We start from the raw sequence: 18,805 nt of genomic DNA, 5'->3' as shown, positions 1-18,805 counted from the left end.
TGTAGGATATATCCGAAATTTACTGTATGATCCAGACAATAATTTCTCGATGATCCGAGTGAAATTTGATTGGTATGGCGCACCGTTGAGGTGGTGCACCTGGTGCAGGAATATTTTATTCGTCTTGTGGTCGGGACGTGACACCTGCTGGGATTGCTCGCAGAGGGAATAAATATAAATTTCCCTCTCCTATCTCTCTCTCTCTCTCTCAAAGCTAGACAACGAACGAACTCCCCCTCCCCCCCCCCCCCCCCAAAATCCCCGCCCATCCAATTCCATTGCAATTATATACGCGTAGCAATTCCGCGTCGATCGACTCCTTCGCTCTCATTTCCTCGAACTCGATCCGAAGCCTCCCCTCTCTCTCTCTCTCAATTTCCCAGGCGGGCGGGCGTTAAACGCCCCCCCCTCCGTCCCTGCTCCACGCCATACCCAAAGCCTCTCCTCAAAGAGGGCGAGTGGAGACTTCGAGTCCTCGCTCTCTATATATACAAGCGAACCAGATCCAGCGAAGTTTCCACACCAACCTCCTTGGAATCCGTTCCGCCGCCGCCGACTTCGAGCTCGGTACCGGTCCCTCCATGACGGCGAGTGGAACCAAAGGGGGTAAGGCGAACCCCGGGCCCTCGCCGGGCACCCACCCCCGCTACATCCCCAAGCGGGGGACGTCCTGAAGCGAATCCTGAGAGCCCTCTTCGGGCTCGCGCCGCCTGGCCGCGCCCCCGCCGGGAAAGTCCGCCCCTCGCCGGCTAACGTGAGGAAGAAGGCTCGCTGAAACCCCGCCATCTCCGCCGTCCTTTAATTTCCCCGGCGAAGTTTTTGGTTGCGATCCGGCGGTCTGATGTATACCCCAACGATCGGACGGCGCGATGGCTTCTAAAATGCTATTTAGTTTGTTCTTTTTTTATGGATTAATAAACTCTTGTCTGTTGTATGCACTGTAATCGGAGAGATGGAATGGTGTGTGAGTACAATAATCTCCGGTTAGCTTACCCCTTTTTCCTTCTGTGTGTATTCCCATGTGGTTGATGCAGGCACTCCTCGACACGAAGAAATGTTGGAATTTTTAACCGCAACTTGGTTAATAACTTCATGAGTCTTCTGGAATCTGGAGTAAGCTTGGCAGGTGTTTGGTATATGATTGGATCTTTTCTGAGTAATGGTACCTTTTCGGCTTTTATTTTGAAAGCAATATAAAAGTTCTTCCTTTTATTTCTATTCTTTGCATCGTACAGTCATAACAGTTTTGGTAGGATTTGGTGGACCTTAGTTATTGTCTAAGTTATTGGGTTTTGAATGGGGTCGGATGCATTTATGTATGTCTTTTTTTAATTTATTTAGTCTGTATGCTTGTGTAAAGATTGCTATATTGATTTTTTTTAATTAATTAAATGGTGGATATGATGAGAATGGGATTCTAAGCAGATCTGCGGCAGTTAGGTCTGGTTTTATATTTTTTTCATCAAAGGAAATGCATTAGTTGTTTGGTTTCTATAATTTGGTCATCATAAAGGTGGGTATTACAAGAACAGGGCCTTTTCATGATTCCTAAGTTGAAGCGAAATTATTTTTTTTTAATTTTCTTTAGTCTAATGTTTAGATGGGTATATTGATGGGTTTCTCTGAGTTCATTACAATAGAAGTGAGTATTATGAAAATAGGTCCTGATCCAGTACCTCGGCTATATGATTCCTTAATTGGACAGAAATTGTGATAATCTCATGATTTTACATGTTTAAAAGAGAGCTTATTTGCTTGCACATCTGAACATGTAAAATCATGAAATATAATGGAGGTTCTATTTGCATCTGCAACTAACTTGTGGTATTTTCATGATTTCACATGTTTGTTGAAATCACAAGTCATGATTTCATGATACTATGTTTTCCATCAGGCCATAAAATATCACATAAGGCATAAAATCATGAAATTGAGAATCACTACATTATCCATAATTTTTTTTTTCTGATTAATATTTTTCTCTATTTTATCATCTTACACATTTCTGTTTTGAACCTTCTCTCTTTAGCACTCAAACCAAGGTTTTAAGTATCAGTATCAGGCTCCTTACCTCTATCATACAGTATCATACCACATGCCTTGACATGGTATATTGCTGGAGTTGGCATAAACCCACACCATGTGTTGGTATGGGGTGTGCTGGGACCTGATACCTTACCAGTACAGTACCAGGTCGATACGGTGGACCTGGTACTGTGCAATAAGTTTCGGTATTCAAAACCTTGATCCAAAAAGATAACTTTGTGAAAAATCTCATATTTTTTGACTTTTAGTTAGAAAAATAGATAACATCATATTTTGATGTTTGAAAACTCCAGTTGCAGCATTAGATATGATTCTAATTTTTCTTTCTGTGTCTTTGGTTGCTCTAGTTTGATTATTTTAGGTCTGACTGTTAATAAAGTGGCACGTTCTAGCATTTCTTTCAGCTATTGGATTCCTGTGTCGGGTGCAAATATCTTGACATTTATTTTAAGTTTGAATGGATGTCCTGATTTGATTAAAAATGGCTCTAATGAGAAGAGAGGGTGAATCTCTTAGTTACGTAAATACTGAGTTGGTTACAAAATAATTTTCTGCTTTGACCTCTACCTGGTTCCATGAGGAAGTTGATACAGTGTGCTGGACTTGGTAAATATTTTAAGCATTAGTTCATTCATATTTTGCTGCATTTCTTGCACAACCTGAAATAAATTTATGTAAGGTCTCTATTTTTCTTATGTTCATGTATGTTCTTTTTCATAGTCTTCTTAATTTTTCAATCTTGTTTCAAAATTTAGTCCCTGTGTGGATTCTGGAAAAGTGAAGGAAAGATGGTGATGGTGATGTTGTTCTGCATCATAGGTATAATTATATATTATTTGGGCATAATGAAATCCCATGTTCTCATTTTCATCTCATTTCATTTAATTTCCAGCAATATAATCAAGCCTTTGCGGGTTGGGGCTTGTTAGGAAGTAGCTTGATCTGCTTTGAAACTTTTTTTCTCTGTTTTGTCAATTCTGTCTATGTGGTTGCTAACATTTTGGCATGCTACTGTGAAATTTCTTCGGAGATGAATATGAAAGGCCTAGTGGGCAATTGAAGTAGTGTGACATATAATATGGTATCTCTGTCTCTGATAAAGATCTCTAAATCTTCATTTTTCTTTGAGGCTCTGTTTTTCAGTGTCAGACACTATGCATGAATACCGAATATGATATGAAGGTGATATGTAGTACATCTTTTCATGGCAGGAATTGAGTAACCAACAGATACTATTTTGCTGACTTATAACATATGGAACCAACAGAATTTTGGGAGCTTCGTAAATAAGTTTAATTTTATTTTTTCTCACATATAATACACTATATATTTGTAGAGTTTCTAATTTGGATATAAGTTCAACTTTATGTTTTCTCACATATAATGCACTATTCATTTGTAGAGTTTCTCTTCCTTGATATATTTAGTAGTATGACATAAAGTTGACCTCCCTTTGCATAAATTCTGAATATAATATGTACTTAATATCTAATATAACTTGGCATGGTGGGGAATGAGTAAAAGATATGACATTGTTTATGCTAACTCTAGATTAACATGGATAATCAGGGGTGCTGTCACAGCCCCAAATATAAGTGCAATCCCTTTTTTTGAAAAAAAAGAAATACTGCATAATATACTTTTTAAAAGTCCAATGTTTTCTTTTCTTTAATATATTCAGTAACAGTTCAGACTTGTCCAACCCCACCACCCCCCCCCCCCTCCTCTCTGCTAGTAAGGGCCATGACTGTAAGCATTTGTAGGAAGCCTAGGAAGTGTGCCCATTGAAGGCATGCAAAATGTCCTTAGGAAATAACATGTACGTGTTTTTCATATGAAACTTGCCTTGTCTTACTTTGTTCATGGTTCATATCTTTTGATAATACTTGTTGATATTGATGCATATCAACCATGTTATATCTAGGTCTAGTAATTTGTTTTATGTTGCTCTGGTTTGTTGTCGAGATGGCAGGGTTTGTGGGTTCAAGAAAAACCTTTTTTCTCTCTAGTAATACATGTGGTCTTCATGTTATGGACATCAGGGGAAAAGAGAAAAAAGGAATTTTAGAGCATAAAGATAAGAAATTTCTGACAATACAGGTGGGAGAGAAAAAAGTAAAGGAAAGAAGAGAACGGTAGCTCCAAAAGCAACAGAGAGGGAAAAACAAAACCAGATAAAATGTACAAAAAGATGGCATTCTTTAGAGGACTGATGCTTCTATCAGGCTATCAGCAGTTTCTTAGTGAAATTTAGACCAACTTTTCCTTTTGCTTTTAGTGCATATTATTGGTTGAAGACTAAGGGCTGCTTGATATAACAGTTTTCATTACTAACATAGTTAGAGACATCACGTTCAACCAACCTAACATTTTAATGCATGATATCAAATGTGGAGATTACCACCACCACTACATTGTGTAAGAAGCAGTTCGAGCATGCCTTCACTTGGTAAGTGGGACTTCCAAGAGGCCCATGTGTTACTGGCTCTATTATGCAGCTAAACTCAATTTTCTTTGTTCCTAATTTATGTTCCGCATTATGCATTACACCAGGTGAAACTAACATGTGAAGCAGACATTCAATCTCTCTTTGTTGTATGTGATTCCCATATTGTTTGTAAATGTTAGTAGATCTTTTTGAGAAGATCGTAAGTGCCATTAAATTAGTATTTCCAAAAGCTTTTTGCTCACAAAACAGCATTACTTATTTGAGAAAAAGAAATAGAATGAAAAAAAGAAAGGGAGAAGAAGGAGAATATGGAAAAGAAGAAAGAAAAAAAGGAAAGGATTTTCTTAAAAAATGAGAATAAAAAAGCAGGAAGAGGAGGAGGTGGAGGAGTAGGAGGAGCAGCAGCAGCAGCAGTTGTAACAGAATAAAAAAAAGTGAAGGGTTTTCTCAAAAGCAAGGAAGCAAAGGAGGAGAAGGAAGAGAGTACCACTACCACCACAACGCATGGTAAGTATGGCATCAAATTTGGAGAGTACCACTGCCACTATGATGCTGAGAAGCAGTTTGAGCATGCCATTACTAGCTAAGTGGAACTTCCCAGTAGCCTCATGTCTAACTATGTTTGTTAGACGGCTAAATTCATTTTTCTTTATTCTTAATTTATGTTTTCCATTATGCATTACACCTGTTGAAACTAACATGTGAAGCAGGGCATTTTAATTTCTGACTGTGCTTTTGTGATTCCAATTTTGTGTATAAATGCCATTAGTTTTTTTTTTTTTTTTGTTCTTTTTTTTTTTTGAGAAGATTGTAAGTTCCTGTAGATCAATATATCCAAGGCCTTTCTCTCACAAAACTGCATTACTTATATGGAAAAAAAAAAGAAAGAAAATAGAATGTCAAAAGAAAGGGAGCACTTTATAAAAGAAAAAAAAAAGGAAAAGGAAAGATTTTCCCAAATGAAAGGAAAGAAAAAGAGGAAGAGGAGAAGAGTACCACTACCGCTACCACTACTACCACAATGCATGGTAAGTGTGCATCAAATGCGGAGAGCACAACTACCACTATTACTACCACTAAAATGCATAAGAAGCAATTTGAGCATATCCACTAGGTAAGTGAAACTTCCTAGTAGACTCATGTGTTACTAGCTCCATTATGCAGCTCAGTTTTCTTTGTTCTTAATTTATATTACCCATTATGCATTACACCTGCTGAAACTATCATGTGAATTTAGGCATTTTAATTTCTGATTCTTTGCTGTATGTGATTCAATATTATTTGTAAATGCCAACAGTCTTTTTGAGAAGTTTGTAAGTGCCATTAGACTATTATTTCCAAAAGCTTCTCTCACAAGGATACATACTTATCCGGCAAAAAAGAAAGAAAAAAGAATGGAAAATAAAAAAGAAAGGAAGCAAAAGGAGCATGTGGTAAAAGGTGAAAAAAAAGGGTTTACTCAGAAAAGAAAAAGAAAAGAAACGAAAAAAGGAGCAGAAAGAATTTTTAAGCTTCTTCTTCTTTTTTTTTTCTTTTCTTTTTTTTTCTTTTTTTTTTTTGAGAACTAGGATAGGTGATATTCTTTTGAGAACCAGACTAGGTGGAAGCTCTGGTATATGATAGTTGATAATCTGTGTTAGATTTGCTTATAACAGTTGATGCTCTATGATAGGTAACTAGACTTGCCCCGGTGGCTATAACTCTCTATTAGCAACCAAAGGTTCTGGGTGCAACTCATGGTTGGTACATCCCAAATGCTTTTGCCTAGATAATTATAGTGTAGGTGGGTCTCAACGAAAAAGGAAAAAGAAAGAAGCTATCTGTCATATATTTTCCTTTTTCTTGTGAATCTCTTTTTGAGACTATGAGAGTGCCATCTAATTATAGGATGCTAGCGCCAAAGTTCTTCAGAACATCACAATTAGAAGAAGCATATGAGGATAGTTTGCAGTATGCAAATATCCAAAGTTATATTTCGTGACTACAGAAGGACTAGCAGATTTAAAGTCAGACAAAGTAGGCACATCATACTTAACTGAGGATATTGCCATTTGGGTCTATAATTAACTTTAATGATGACTGCAACCTGGAGATTTTATGCAATTGTGGTTAAGTAGGCCATATTCATCTGTCTCAAAAATATGTTATCCCAATCATTGTTTAAATTGGCGCTTGAATAAAGTTATTTAACTTATTTTGCCAAATCTCTTCACTAATAACAAATAAAGTTAAAAAAAAAAAAAAAGAAAGAAAGAAATCAACCATGAACCATTCTGTACTCTATTGGTTTGGTAGAAAGCATACTTCCCCCTTCTTGATATATTCATTATGTGCTTGAACAAAGTTATTTAAGTTATTTTGCAAAATATCTTCAATAATAACAAATATAGTAAAAAAAAAAAACAAAAATCAACCAAAAACCTTTCTGTACTCTCTTGGTTTAGTAGAAAGAATCTCTTTCCCCCTTCTTGGTATATTCATTAAATTGGTAATTATCACTTTGAGCTCCATTTTTTGCAGATCTAAGTGGACTCCACGTGAAGAATGAAATTCAAATAGACAAAAAGGGTTAGTCCTAAATTGATTCATTGGATTCAGATCCATTTATAAGTTGTGTATGGATTTAAAATGATATATTATGGAAACTTCTTCTCTGTCGACTCCTGTAACTACATTGAATGTGATCTTACTGCCATATGGGGCTTGAAATGTTGAACAAACAAGTGAGCTAGGTAATGTCCCGGTGGGTATGCCTCACCCCTCCTTGGAGGAGGTATGGGGCATCCCTGAGTAATTGGATCTGGGTAACTCATCTTGTGTGGGTCATGCCTCCCTTTCTCTTAAAAAAAGAAATAAGGTTTTGTGAGTTCATTTTTGTTGTTTAAACATAATATACTTTATTTTTTTATATTACATGTCTATAGTATGGGATAATGAATTTGGGCCTCCTCCATGTTGTCTAGGCTGGAGATCTTGAAATATATTGGATCCTATATTTTTCAGGTTTTGCCCATTTATGAGACTTAACAAGAAAAAAGGAAAAAGGAAGAGTGAAATACCTGGATCATACTTCTCTTTCTCTCTCTCTCTCACTCTCACTCCACCTCCCCCCCCCCCCCCCCCACCTCCTTTTCTATCCTTGGCTTCTCTCTTTCTCATCTTTTACCTGGTATGGGGCCTTTACCAGGCTGAGCCGCTCTAAACCAGGTAGTTTTGGGTAGTTCGGCTGGTACGGACCAGTTTGCATCGATTTGAGCACAAACTTGTACCAGACCATGAACTATTCCATTTCATGTTCAATATCATCCTAGGTCATGACTGGTAAAGTATTGGTGTCGACCGAATTGTGCAGTTCAGTCTACTACTACATTACCTTGAGACATGCTTCTCTTTGTAGTGCAACTGCAAGCCAATGTTTGTTGCTGATGCTAGGTGAAAAAAAAAAAAAGGAATGCAAACATGAATATGAGCCTATTTGCATGACTAACAACCTAATCTATGTGATCTCTCCATGCAGGTGGAAAGGGGTGAAGTGAAGAGGAAGAAGTGAAGAAATTGGAGATACCAAGCATGCAAGTAAGCCTGAAAGAATTCTTTCCTACTTGATTTGTTGGTTTTAAGAAAAACAAGGTCTATATCAATAGATTTACTCTAAACGAGATGTTGCTTATTATAAACTCAGGAATGAATTTGTGAATGTCAAATTAAAGATGAGGTCTATGTCATCTGTCACCCACAGAGAATAATTTATCCTTTTCTTTTCTTTTTTTCTGTGGGGGGTGGGGCGGGGTAGGGTGGTGATATCACAGTGGAAACACCACAACCAATCAGTTCAGTGCATAAAAATGATCAAATAATTACCATGGTGTAAGAGGGGGACAACCACTGGACTGTAGGCCTCTTTGCACATATTGTTTTTTGTCAGGATACTTGTGATTTCATGTTTTAGGTTGTTGAACATGAAATTTTGTTGAAGGATGCATAATTTTCATTTCAGTAAAATGGATAAGGCTCTGGTGACTACTATGGATGCTTGGGTTTTTCCAATTCTAGTGCGAGTTACTTTCTAGATCTTGGTTCTCTGGCTTCTGTGGTAACACATTGTTTAAACTTCAGCACATGGTATCATAGTTCTCTATGGTTAAATCAATTGTATGTGGCCATGCTGGTGATGATACTCTATGCTTAGAGGTTGTACACTCTGTCAACTTCATTTGTTATTATTTTCATTTCTTTCTTTTTAGATATCATGTAACTCTTCTCTTGAAAAATTCTTGGAGATGTTCAAACTCTTATGTCCTTCTTTGTGTGTGCTGTTCTCCTTATAATTGTTTAGCCAGGAGTCATCAAGTCTTCATGAAGTCGGGGGAGAAGAAATTCCTGCAAAGCAAACAGCAATAAAATGGCTGTTTTGGTTTCAGGGAGGCTCTGTTTGAAAGAAACAAAATCTTCGCAAGGTAAACGGATGATGATTATACTGGCTGTTAAAGTTCTTTTACATTGTTGTTAGCAGGTCCTATGAGAACCATGGTGAGAAAGGAGATAGCGGCAAGTGCTTATCTTGATAACAAAGTGGTTCTCCACTTCTGAATGGATACATATGTCTGGGTGGTGTAGTTGGTTATCACGCTAGTCTCACACACTAGAGGTCCCCGGTTCGATCCCGGGCTCAGACAATATTTTTGAAGAAGGAAGTAAAAACACTACAATTTTTATAGTTTTTTCTTAAGTGTATATATTAGCATTTTATTGGCTCAGAATCAGTAGAAAGTCAACCTGCATGACCAAGTTTGTGGTAGAGGACTGCATAGAAATCCAGTAATCAGGGGCAATCAGTTTTACCACCCAGCCATATATTGCTTGTGGTTTTTGAGTTGTTATCAATTGTACTGAACAAAGATTGAACAAGTGCTTCTGTCCTTTTCTTTTTGGAGAAAAAATGTCTTCGTATCATTGTTAGTAGCTTAAGCATTGCTAAGACCCATTTTAAGGTTTTGCATATTTAATATATAGGCTTGGAAGAAATTCTTAACAAACCCATGGTTAAGATTTTTTTTTGTGCTTCTGAAGTGAAAAATGTTTAAGAGGTTGTGACTGAAGCTTTTACAGATCAGTATGCTAAGCTCATCTTAGAGTGGGTCAACCTTTATATATACTATCAGAAAAAGAAGAAAAGGGAAGGGAATCTGGGTGATTTACGTTTCATATTCTGTGGATTTTGCATGGTTCTTCTATATCTTGACCACTTTTTCTTAACTAATTTAGTTTAGAATTTGATGGGTTGTTTTCAGTTCCTTATATACCATCCAACTCTTTCACATGCAGTCACATTATGGAATATTTTCAGGAAAAAAAAAATGTTTTTGGTGAGGGTGACAGCTTCGGAGCTGGGAAAGCAAAGGTTGTGGAAAAGTTCTTCCATGGTGATTGTTGCAGTGATGGTTGGATTCAGTTGGTGGATGGTTAACTAGCAGAGTGACACCCTTCTCTACCTGATGACTCCATGCCCTTGGCATCATCTCATTAAATTAATGGTTATTTTCTTTAGTGTGATGCCTTTGTCATCTGGACGCATGTAGCTGATTGATGATGGATCTGAAAGTTTGGGATGGTTCAAGTGATTAGATGGTGGATCTGAAAGAATGAATGCATCACGAGAGATTGGATCTTGATGTGGACCAATAGTATACCGTTCACAGTTGCAGATTCCTTAAGCTAGAAAATGTTTCAAATGACACATGGTAGCTATAAGAATTTTATCTATGTAATTTTGTAGATGAACTTTATCTTTGGTTGCTGTAATTTTGTTGTTGACTTAATTATGTACTGACTTTCACTGTAGGGTTTAGCCAGCAAGCATCATCGTCTTCATGGAGTAAGAGGAAGGAGAAGAGCATAGGTTTGGGTAGTAATGAGATGGTTGTTTGGCCTTGGGCCTAGGCTGTTTTGAAAGAAACAATGAGATTTGTCAAGGTACAGTGAAGTTAACGATGATTCTCTAGGTTAATGTTTTCGTATGTTATTGGGTGCTGGTCCCATCAAGGGCAAGATGACATGGGAGACAATGACAATTAAGAATTAATTTAATCTAAAGAGAGGTCTTGGGTAAGAAGGTTGTTGCTGCTTGTTTCAATTGAAGTGAAAGGTGGGTGACTGGATCTTGTATAGTAGTGCTGGAGTGATCTGTAAAATAAAGTTCGGACTGTAGATTTTCGTTCTGACGAGGATCCTTCAACACTCAAGTCAGGAATCAGAGAACAGTAGAAACAGCAATCGGTTCTCTGAGAAGGGTTATTTACTTAGATCCTAAGATCTTTAGTTATTTATAGAGGATATGGCTGAACAAAGATTAACTCTATAATCTATAGAAGGTTAACTTTATTAGGACAACAAAGTGCCTCATCCTTCTATTCTCAGTGTGCTTTGTAGGACGAGGCTCATCCTTTTTCCTGAGATACAATGTTTCACGTAGGATTATTTCTAATGTTGGGAGATACTTGGCTGCCAAGAGAAGACGGTAGCTTTGCTGACGATTGGGATTGCCAGCCACACTCCTTCAAGCAGATCCAAGTTAAGCATAGGTAGTCAGGCCTGCTACGCCCATACAGCCCATTTCTGAAATTGGGGCCACTGGACACTAAAAATAGGCCCATGGGATGGGCTTGGGCAAACAAGAAAAGCCCGATCTGATAATTAGGCCGGGCCTGATAAATTTTAAAAATGGGCCAATCACTGCCCTACATAGCCTGAGATAATTATATATATTGTATTAATTATCAAATATTATAAAAATACCAATATCGGCTTGGATTCTTTCAGGGTTGGGTGAGGTCTGGACAAAATAGAGGGGCCTGATATACGCACCGTGTCGGGCCTGGGCATAAACGTCAGGTCCTAATTCTACTTTAGGGCCTAGCCCGGCCCGACATTGGATCAGCTCAAGATCCAAGCTATCGTGCAGGGCAGAAAGAGACTGCTTTGAAAAAAGAGAAGCCTCTCATATGCTCTTTCTGCAGGAGCCTTCAAAATTGAACTCAGATTCATCTCTTATGTTTTGTTCTGAGACATATTTCCGATCCATTTGGAAGTTCTGGAGACCCAACAAAAACCTCTCCTTGTCACTCGAGGAAGAAGTGACCTTCAGAGGGCAGAAGGACAGACCGTTGGATTGCCTCGAGGTCCTCTTTTGGCAATGGATGAAGACCTCCCATCGACCAAAGAGACCTCATCAAGACCCTAGAGATCACCCGGCTCCACCCTTCTCTTATATCACCACCCCATGAATCCTGGTAGCCCTCTACATTGACTGTTATGTTAAATGGCTCAAAGTTACGAGAGAAAAAGTATTTTTTTATGTCAATTGTTACAGTAGTGTTGTAATGATATCGAATGGATGGTGAGGAGGATGACGTTGGACCAACTGAGAAACTTGAGGGACTCAATTAAAATTGTTAAACTTAAAAAATAAATAAATAAAATGGGGTACGTCGAGGGAATAAAAGTATAGTTTCATAAAAATAATAATTTAAATTTTTTACAGTTTAACTTGAATATTTATTAATATTTTGTTGGTCTTCATTGAATGTTTTTGGGTTGCCTATTTGGTTGGTTGGCTGGATGAAGAACGAAAATTTTCTTATATTTTCTTTACATTATAAGATAGTGTTGAAACTTATTTTAGAATTTCTTCTCTTTTTTTCTTGGTAAAATAAAATTTCTCTTATTTGATAAGTGGGAATTATACCTAAAATCTTTTATAAACTAGTGGTTAACAGTAATTATACATGTAAAATAAAACAGTGTATTAAGATATTCAAACTAAAGCTTTGACAATTTTTTAATTTAAACATAGAAGATGGACTAGTATTTATGTTAGCAAGAATTGAAAAAAATAAAATAAAATATTATATATCCTATATATAGATATAAAAATAGAGAATTCGATTTGACTATATTTGAGTGGATCTCTATTCAAATTTTATCAAATCTACTTTAGACAATAGTGATATATAGCAAATTAATAATACAAGTCGTTTACACATTAAAAATTATATGATTTAAAAATTTTTGACCGATACATCAAGTGATAAAAAAATAAATATATTTTTATTTTATTTAAAATATCTAATTTTTTGATCATTTAATGTGTAAACTACAGATCTTCAAATTATATAATTTTTATTATATTAATAATTTAAATGTTGTAAATCATATCGAATATTTCAGACCATCGATATATGATCTTTATTATCTAATATAGATCTGATCGAGTTTGAGTGGGGTTCCACTCAAACATAATCTATATAAGCATGTATAAGTATACACCTGTCTACCTAATTGCGGTGGATCTATGTAAGCATGTACAGTGTTTAAATGATAACGGGATCAGCCACGGTGCGTGAATTGACTAACGAGTCAACACTACATTTTTTAACGTAATCCGCGTAATTCCCAGATGGCTGGTGGCCCCACTCTTGTGGCTCAAGTTCTAATCATTTTGTGGCCAGTCCAAGCTCCCTAAAACTCTACAAGGGATCTCAAAGGGGTGTATTCTTCGTCGTATCTTTCCCGTGTACATGGTGGGTCACCAATGGATCCCACCGATATCCCTACGGGGAATCCCAAATGCCCCATACACCCATGCCTAACGTAACTGAGAATCGGCTTCATGAGGACTTGCTATGGGATGAGTGCATTTATGAGTGTGGAATATTTGTGTGTTGTCGGTTGCGGTGTCTGTAAAATATTTCGACGTTTAAGAGGTCCACCAATCACCTGCTCACACATTGACTGCGTGTACACGCAAGATCTGAGATCATGCAGCCCTTATCGATCGTTCCATGCAAATTTTCTAAGCAAATGTCGTCCCAACGGCCAGCGTGGGCCCAATGAACTTAGAGAAACCGCGTTTTTTTTGGTACAGCATGAGAAACCGCGTTAAACTGTAATCCACGTAACTGAACGTGGTTTCCTTTTCCTATAAATTCCAGGCAATCCCCGAGCTTCTCTCAACTCTTTGCGCCGAAAAAAAAAAAAACTACTCTCAACTCTCACCCTGTTGGATGGTCGGATTGCCTCGGCCGCCGCCGTCGCCGCCACCTCCCGTCCATCCACGGTATGTGCCGAAACGGGGCCGGGTGCTCAAGAGCATCTTGAGGTCCATCTTCTACTCTTGCATGAAGTTTCTATGGCTGGGGAGGCACCAAGGTCCGATCTACCACCATGAAGGATATCAGTAAGGACGATAACAATACCTTGTGATCCCGGAAGAAGATCTTTAACAAATTTATAATTTTATATTGTTTCTAAAATGAAGTTGCTGTTGTCTTATATATCTACTTATTTTTGTCAATTCTGTAATTGTTGAGTATGATGCTCTGGAAGGTATATCATTTTGCTCCCCTTCTACTTTTGTCAATTTTATCGTTCTCACCGTTTTTGTTCCTCACATAGATTGTAGATTCGGAGGAGGAAAATTGGGTAAAGTAGTTAGCACGTATTAGTGGAGCACCAAGTTGACATGGATCTGGAAGAATTCACCTTCCATTTTTATATTTTTGATTTTCTAAAAAATAATAAAAAAGCAAAAGGAAGAATTGCTACAATTGAGAGTCTTTGTTTTAACTTTAAATAAAAGAAAAATGTCACCTGGATTATTATGTTCGCAGGACATGCTCCGTATATTCCAAAAGGGTGGATATGGGTTGAAAATTGAAATGAGAATGTTTTTTTTTTTCCTGTCTCTTTCTTGGGACTTAATGATGTACTGACGTGTCTCTTTTCCTGTGATTATTATAAGTCCTGTATATGGTTTGCTCAGCGATCTTGAAGGCAAAAAAAAAAAAAAGGAAAAAAGCCAAAAAGCGCTCGTTTGATACGTGTTTTGATGGGCCCACGGTCGCCATAGAGCCCGGACGCTCCGGTTTCCCAAGGAAAGAAAGTTCCCCCGTTACGATAGTTCACCCTTTGTCCGAGAAGTTATTGGTTGGTTTTTATACCGTTTAATAAAGTATCATCACATCATCCAAAAATTTAAAATTTTAAAATTTACTATTTGATCAAAAAATATAAATAAAAAAATTCAAATCCAATCATTAGTTCTTTCGAGTCCAAAAAATTATGGGTCAGAACCATTTCTACTATATGTGTTTTGAACCATCAAATAAAAAGTCAATATATTATACATCAATGAAAAAAATATTCATTGTTATCCAAGTTTGGTTGAAAATTTTGAATGAAAAATGATTTGCTATTAATTATGATAAGCTAGCTGAGGTTTGAATGAAAGAAAATTCATTTTTTTTTTGAACGGTGTGTTGATTTTTTTATTAGATGGTCTAAAATATACGTGGTATAATGGTTCTGGTTCCTTTTTCGAATCCAATTTTGGCTGGAATTCTTTAATCTCATTGAATGATGTAGTGATATTTTATTGGATGGTCCAAAGTCTATCCGATAAACGGTTCTAAACCCTGATTTCTCCTCACAGGCCGCATACTGCTTCTCTCTTCTCTCCTACTCTGCTTTCCGCTTGTTATCCCTCTTCTCCAAACTACAACGCCGACCACTCACTCACCCGTAAATTGGTCTATTTCTGTTCATATATTTTTCTCTCTATTTTCTTCATCTCAAGCAAGCACACAATCTTAATTTTCTTTACCACCGTTCTAGCATAGTACCTTAATTAGCGAACCGGGTCATGACTCCAGTGGAATAATTTTCTAAAAATGCATATACTCTGTTTCCTTTTCGTCGTGTTGGGGAATAATTTCTTCCCAGTATCCTCTGTGGTTCTTGGGAGATTTGTGGTTTTGGATTTCCTGGATTATGATGTAACATCCCTTCTTTTGCTCATCTGTTCGGGATCCAATTCAAAGGGAAAGGACTGGGGAAGAAGAAGTGGATGTATTGATGGATGATTAGAAAGAGAAGAGAGCAGATGGTTGGAGTCGAGAGTCCTTTCCAAAAATGGAGGAGGAAGGGCAAAGGGTTGGATACGGGAGATCCAAGTTTCTCGATGGGCGTAGCAACGAAGCGTGGGAGAACTAAAAGCGTGGCCCAAACAAACTGGGACGGGCCTGAGTTGGTCTGTAGATGCTAATCAGCATGGGTAATGCTCCAGGCTTGGATCTTGAAGCTCTTGGCCTGCATCAGCTTTGGGCTTGTACGTTAGAGTCTCTAATCTCTGTAGCTCTGGAAACAATGCGTGCAAAAATTCACCTAATTAAGAAAACCTCCTGCTTTTATTCAGAATAAGCCCGCTAAGCTACGGAAATGGTATATTAAATTTCATCATGAACTTTCAATTACCATGATCCCAGTCAAAAGATGAAAGAATGAACATATTTTTGCTCATTCAAAATGTAAATGAGCTACTTTTTTTTCATGTAAATAAATCAAATATACCATGTTCATGTATGATACAAACATAAGAATGTTGTGATAGCCAAATATTTCTATAATCAGCACAACAACTACTTCCTCTTCAACATCTTCTTCTAGTTTCATAATTTTCTATTTAAATAACAAAGCGAGCATTATGAAATGATAATACTTATTTTTGTATATTCTAAAATTTAGTTAATCATGTCATATTGCAATTTATATTTTCTTGAAATATTGAAGGCAACCGAAAACAAGGCTAGGCTATTACTTTATATTACCGTTAAATTAGAGTAGTCAAAAAAAAAGTTCATGATAGGCAAGCTTATTCACATAAATTTATTTAAGCCATACAATTTAATTGGAAAAATTTGGTGAATTTGCTTGCCATCATCTAATAAGGCTAGGCTTTCATGTTTCTCGTCAAATGAATTAGATTAAAAAGTTTAAATTAATCAAACTCAAACACCTCTTCCCATGTTATTTTTTATTCTTTGAATCTTTGAGCTTCAAAATTAACTACAGAGCATGTAAACGAAAATTTTTGACAGAATGTAACTCTAGCTATTAGTTTGTAAAAGCCACTGTCAAATGAGTAATATACTATTGATGGATCAAATAAATTAGCTTGCTATATATGGGAAGTATTGCACATTTCAAGTTACAACCAAGAAGTATTCATAATTATCTCACTAAATAGGGAGTAGAAAAATTATGTTTTATACCATTAAGTATCATATGATTTAAGTTATGATTCACTTAAAATTGATTCATACTCAAGTATATAATGTGGTCTCTGAAATGAAAATATGATAGATTTTGGAAACTATTAATATTTAAATAGTCTAATTGTAAAAATCTAGCATCATTGTTATAACCATACACTAATGGTGGATTCCCACTACCATCTCAATTGTAACATATTCCTACACTCTTATCCATAGTCAAGGTTTTAGATAAAAAAATAATAAATTCAAGCTAAAGTGCCAATTTTCTACTCTCTCTTCTCTAAGGTCATGTTCGAGTTTACTCATGATCTTTTTTCTACATGTTCTTCAAATGACTACAAAGAAGAAATGCCAAAAATTCAGCAATTCTTTATGTAACTGCTTGAAAATATTTAAACAGTTTATACAATGATGTAAAATAATAATATTCCATGAATATATTTTTATATGGATAAAGATAAATTCCTGCACTAAAACATATACAAAATCCAAAAAGAATTGTAAATCCACAATATATCTAGTATTCGTAGATTGAAAAACATATATGACCATTATTGCATAACGTTTATGCATTTCATATGTCGTGGACTGTAGCTCCACTTGATTCAACCTGAAACATCAGAAAGCCCCTAGTTTCTTTTAGCTCTTATATTTCTAAAAAATTAAAAGGAATGAACTAGTTGAATATTCCTACTAGCCGATTCTAAATAGGCATCCTTAACTCGGTAGTCTCCGACACAAGCTTGATGCGCTCTCTAGTTGCTGCCCTATAATTGACAGTGCTAATAAATAAAATCTAGGATGACACAGAAGGAAATGGAGTTGTTTTGGATCGTTCATTTGTGAATATAAAAATTCTCAATATAGTCCACCAACTGGACCAGGTCTATCTTTTTAAATACCCAAAAGACCACTAAAATGGGCCAGCAACAACCTATTGAAAGGGACAAAAAAGAGCCATTGAGGTCTTTTTTTCCCCCATAACGGTATTTAGATCAGCCCATTCTAATAACTCTCTTGGTCCTTATGATATAGGTCTAACCCAGCCTGACTTAGCTGGTTATCTTGATCCAACCCATGAATACTATGAAACTTTGGCCTAGATATTACCTATTACCATTTCTAGTTGAACGGAGGACCACATTTGAAAATCCTACCATTCTCAAACATTAGAGAGGTTTCAAACAATGCTCAGACAGCGGAGGTCTCAGTCCAAGATCAAGGGCCACAACCTCCAAGCCCTCCTCCAACATCTTCATAAGAGCGCCCACCCAAACATCTATAGAAGAAGTTATAATAACTTCCTACTAGGTTTTCAATATAAGTATCAAATTGTTATTGAAGCACATGGAGGCCATCTATCAAAAAAGAAGTACAATGAAACCTACAATCGTTTATTGCAGCATGCATCAGCACATGCCAACACTAATTATATGAAACCTTGACTTAAGATCACTAAGAGACTTGCAGAGTGGATCTTAACCAAGTAGCTTATCATTATTTCTTGAGTCTTAGTGCAATAATAAGATTGCTCCATTATGGTCTAGATGTTATGGATCCAAAATATGGAAACTATCTATCTATACAAAGAATAAGATTGCGTAACAAAATTAAAAAATTTTGAGAAAATTAAATAGGATCCTGAAGTGAACATGCCTCGTACATTCGGATCCCTACATGCGTTACAAAATTAAAGAAAGGTTTACAAAATTAAATGGGATCCTGATATGCATTGCAACATTAATTTGGATCCTAAAAAAAACAATGGAGAAACATAACATTCTAAAACTGGACTGCTTATAAGGGCCATAGAGGTAGATGGATCGGTATCTAAACTAAGTTTTTTTTTTTTTTTTGTTTTCATTCGTACATCCCCATTATTTGATTCCTAATTTTCACATCTTTCCCACTGTATTAAAATACAGCTCCCATCTCCCCTTTTTTTGATTGTACCCAGCAGCTCCCACAATCACTCCTCAATTAACGCTCCTTTAGACCTAAGTGACATATCTCCATGCTAGACTCGCTGTGCAAGTCGAACGCCCATCCACATTAATGCCTTTCTTCCTGCATTTGCATGCTAGGTACGTAACGGATGATACTTTTGCTCCCTTTGTGATCGATATTTTAAAATTGGTACTTTTTGATTGATCCTCTCTTTGTTGATTAGTTAGCTTATTGAAGCTAGAGTAACCATTGA

The 18,805-nt window shown here is 36.6% G+C and overlaps 1 long non-coding RNA gene and 1 other non-coding gene across 4 annotated transcripts; both read left to right on the top strand.

Moving 5' to 3' along the window:
- Positions 1-253: 253 nt before the first annotated feature.
- On the top strand, positions 254-10,615 carry LOC140852055 (uncharacterized). 3 transcript variants are annotated; one of them, XR_012134965.1, is made up of 5 exons: positions 254-7,063; positions 8,013-8,071; positions 8,832-8,952; positions 9,821-10,236; positions 10,338-10,615. It is a non-coding gene; the product is annotated as an uncharacterized lncRNA (long non-coding RNA). The 3 variants fall into 3 exon arrangements; XR_012134963.1 differs by having other exon boundaries at positions 9,843-10,236; positions 10,338-10,607; XR_012134964.1 differs by lacking the exon at positions 10,338-10,615 and having other exon boundaries at positions 9,843-10,336.
- On the top strand, positions 9,098-9,171 carry TRNAV-CAC (transfer RNA valine (anticodon CAC)). Its single transcript has one exon. It is a non-coding gene; the product is annotated as a tRNA-Val (tRNA).
- Positions 10,616-18,805: the final 8,190 nt, after the last annotated feature.

Source organism: Elaeis guineensis, chromosome 10 (assembly GCF_000442705.2).
Source record: "Elaeis guineensis isolate ETL-2024a chromosome 10, EG11, whole genome shotgun sequence".
NCBI lineage: Eukaryota > Viridiplantae > Streptophyta > Magnoliopsida > Arecales > Arecaceae > Elaeis > Elaeis guineensis.
Note: the sequence above shows the minus strand (reverse complement) of the source record. Positions and strands in the feature narration are given on the sequence as shown.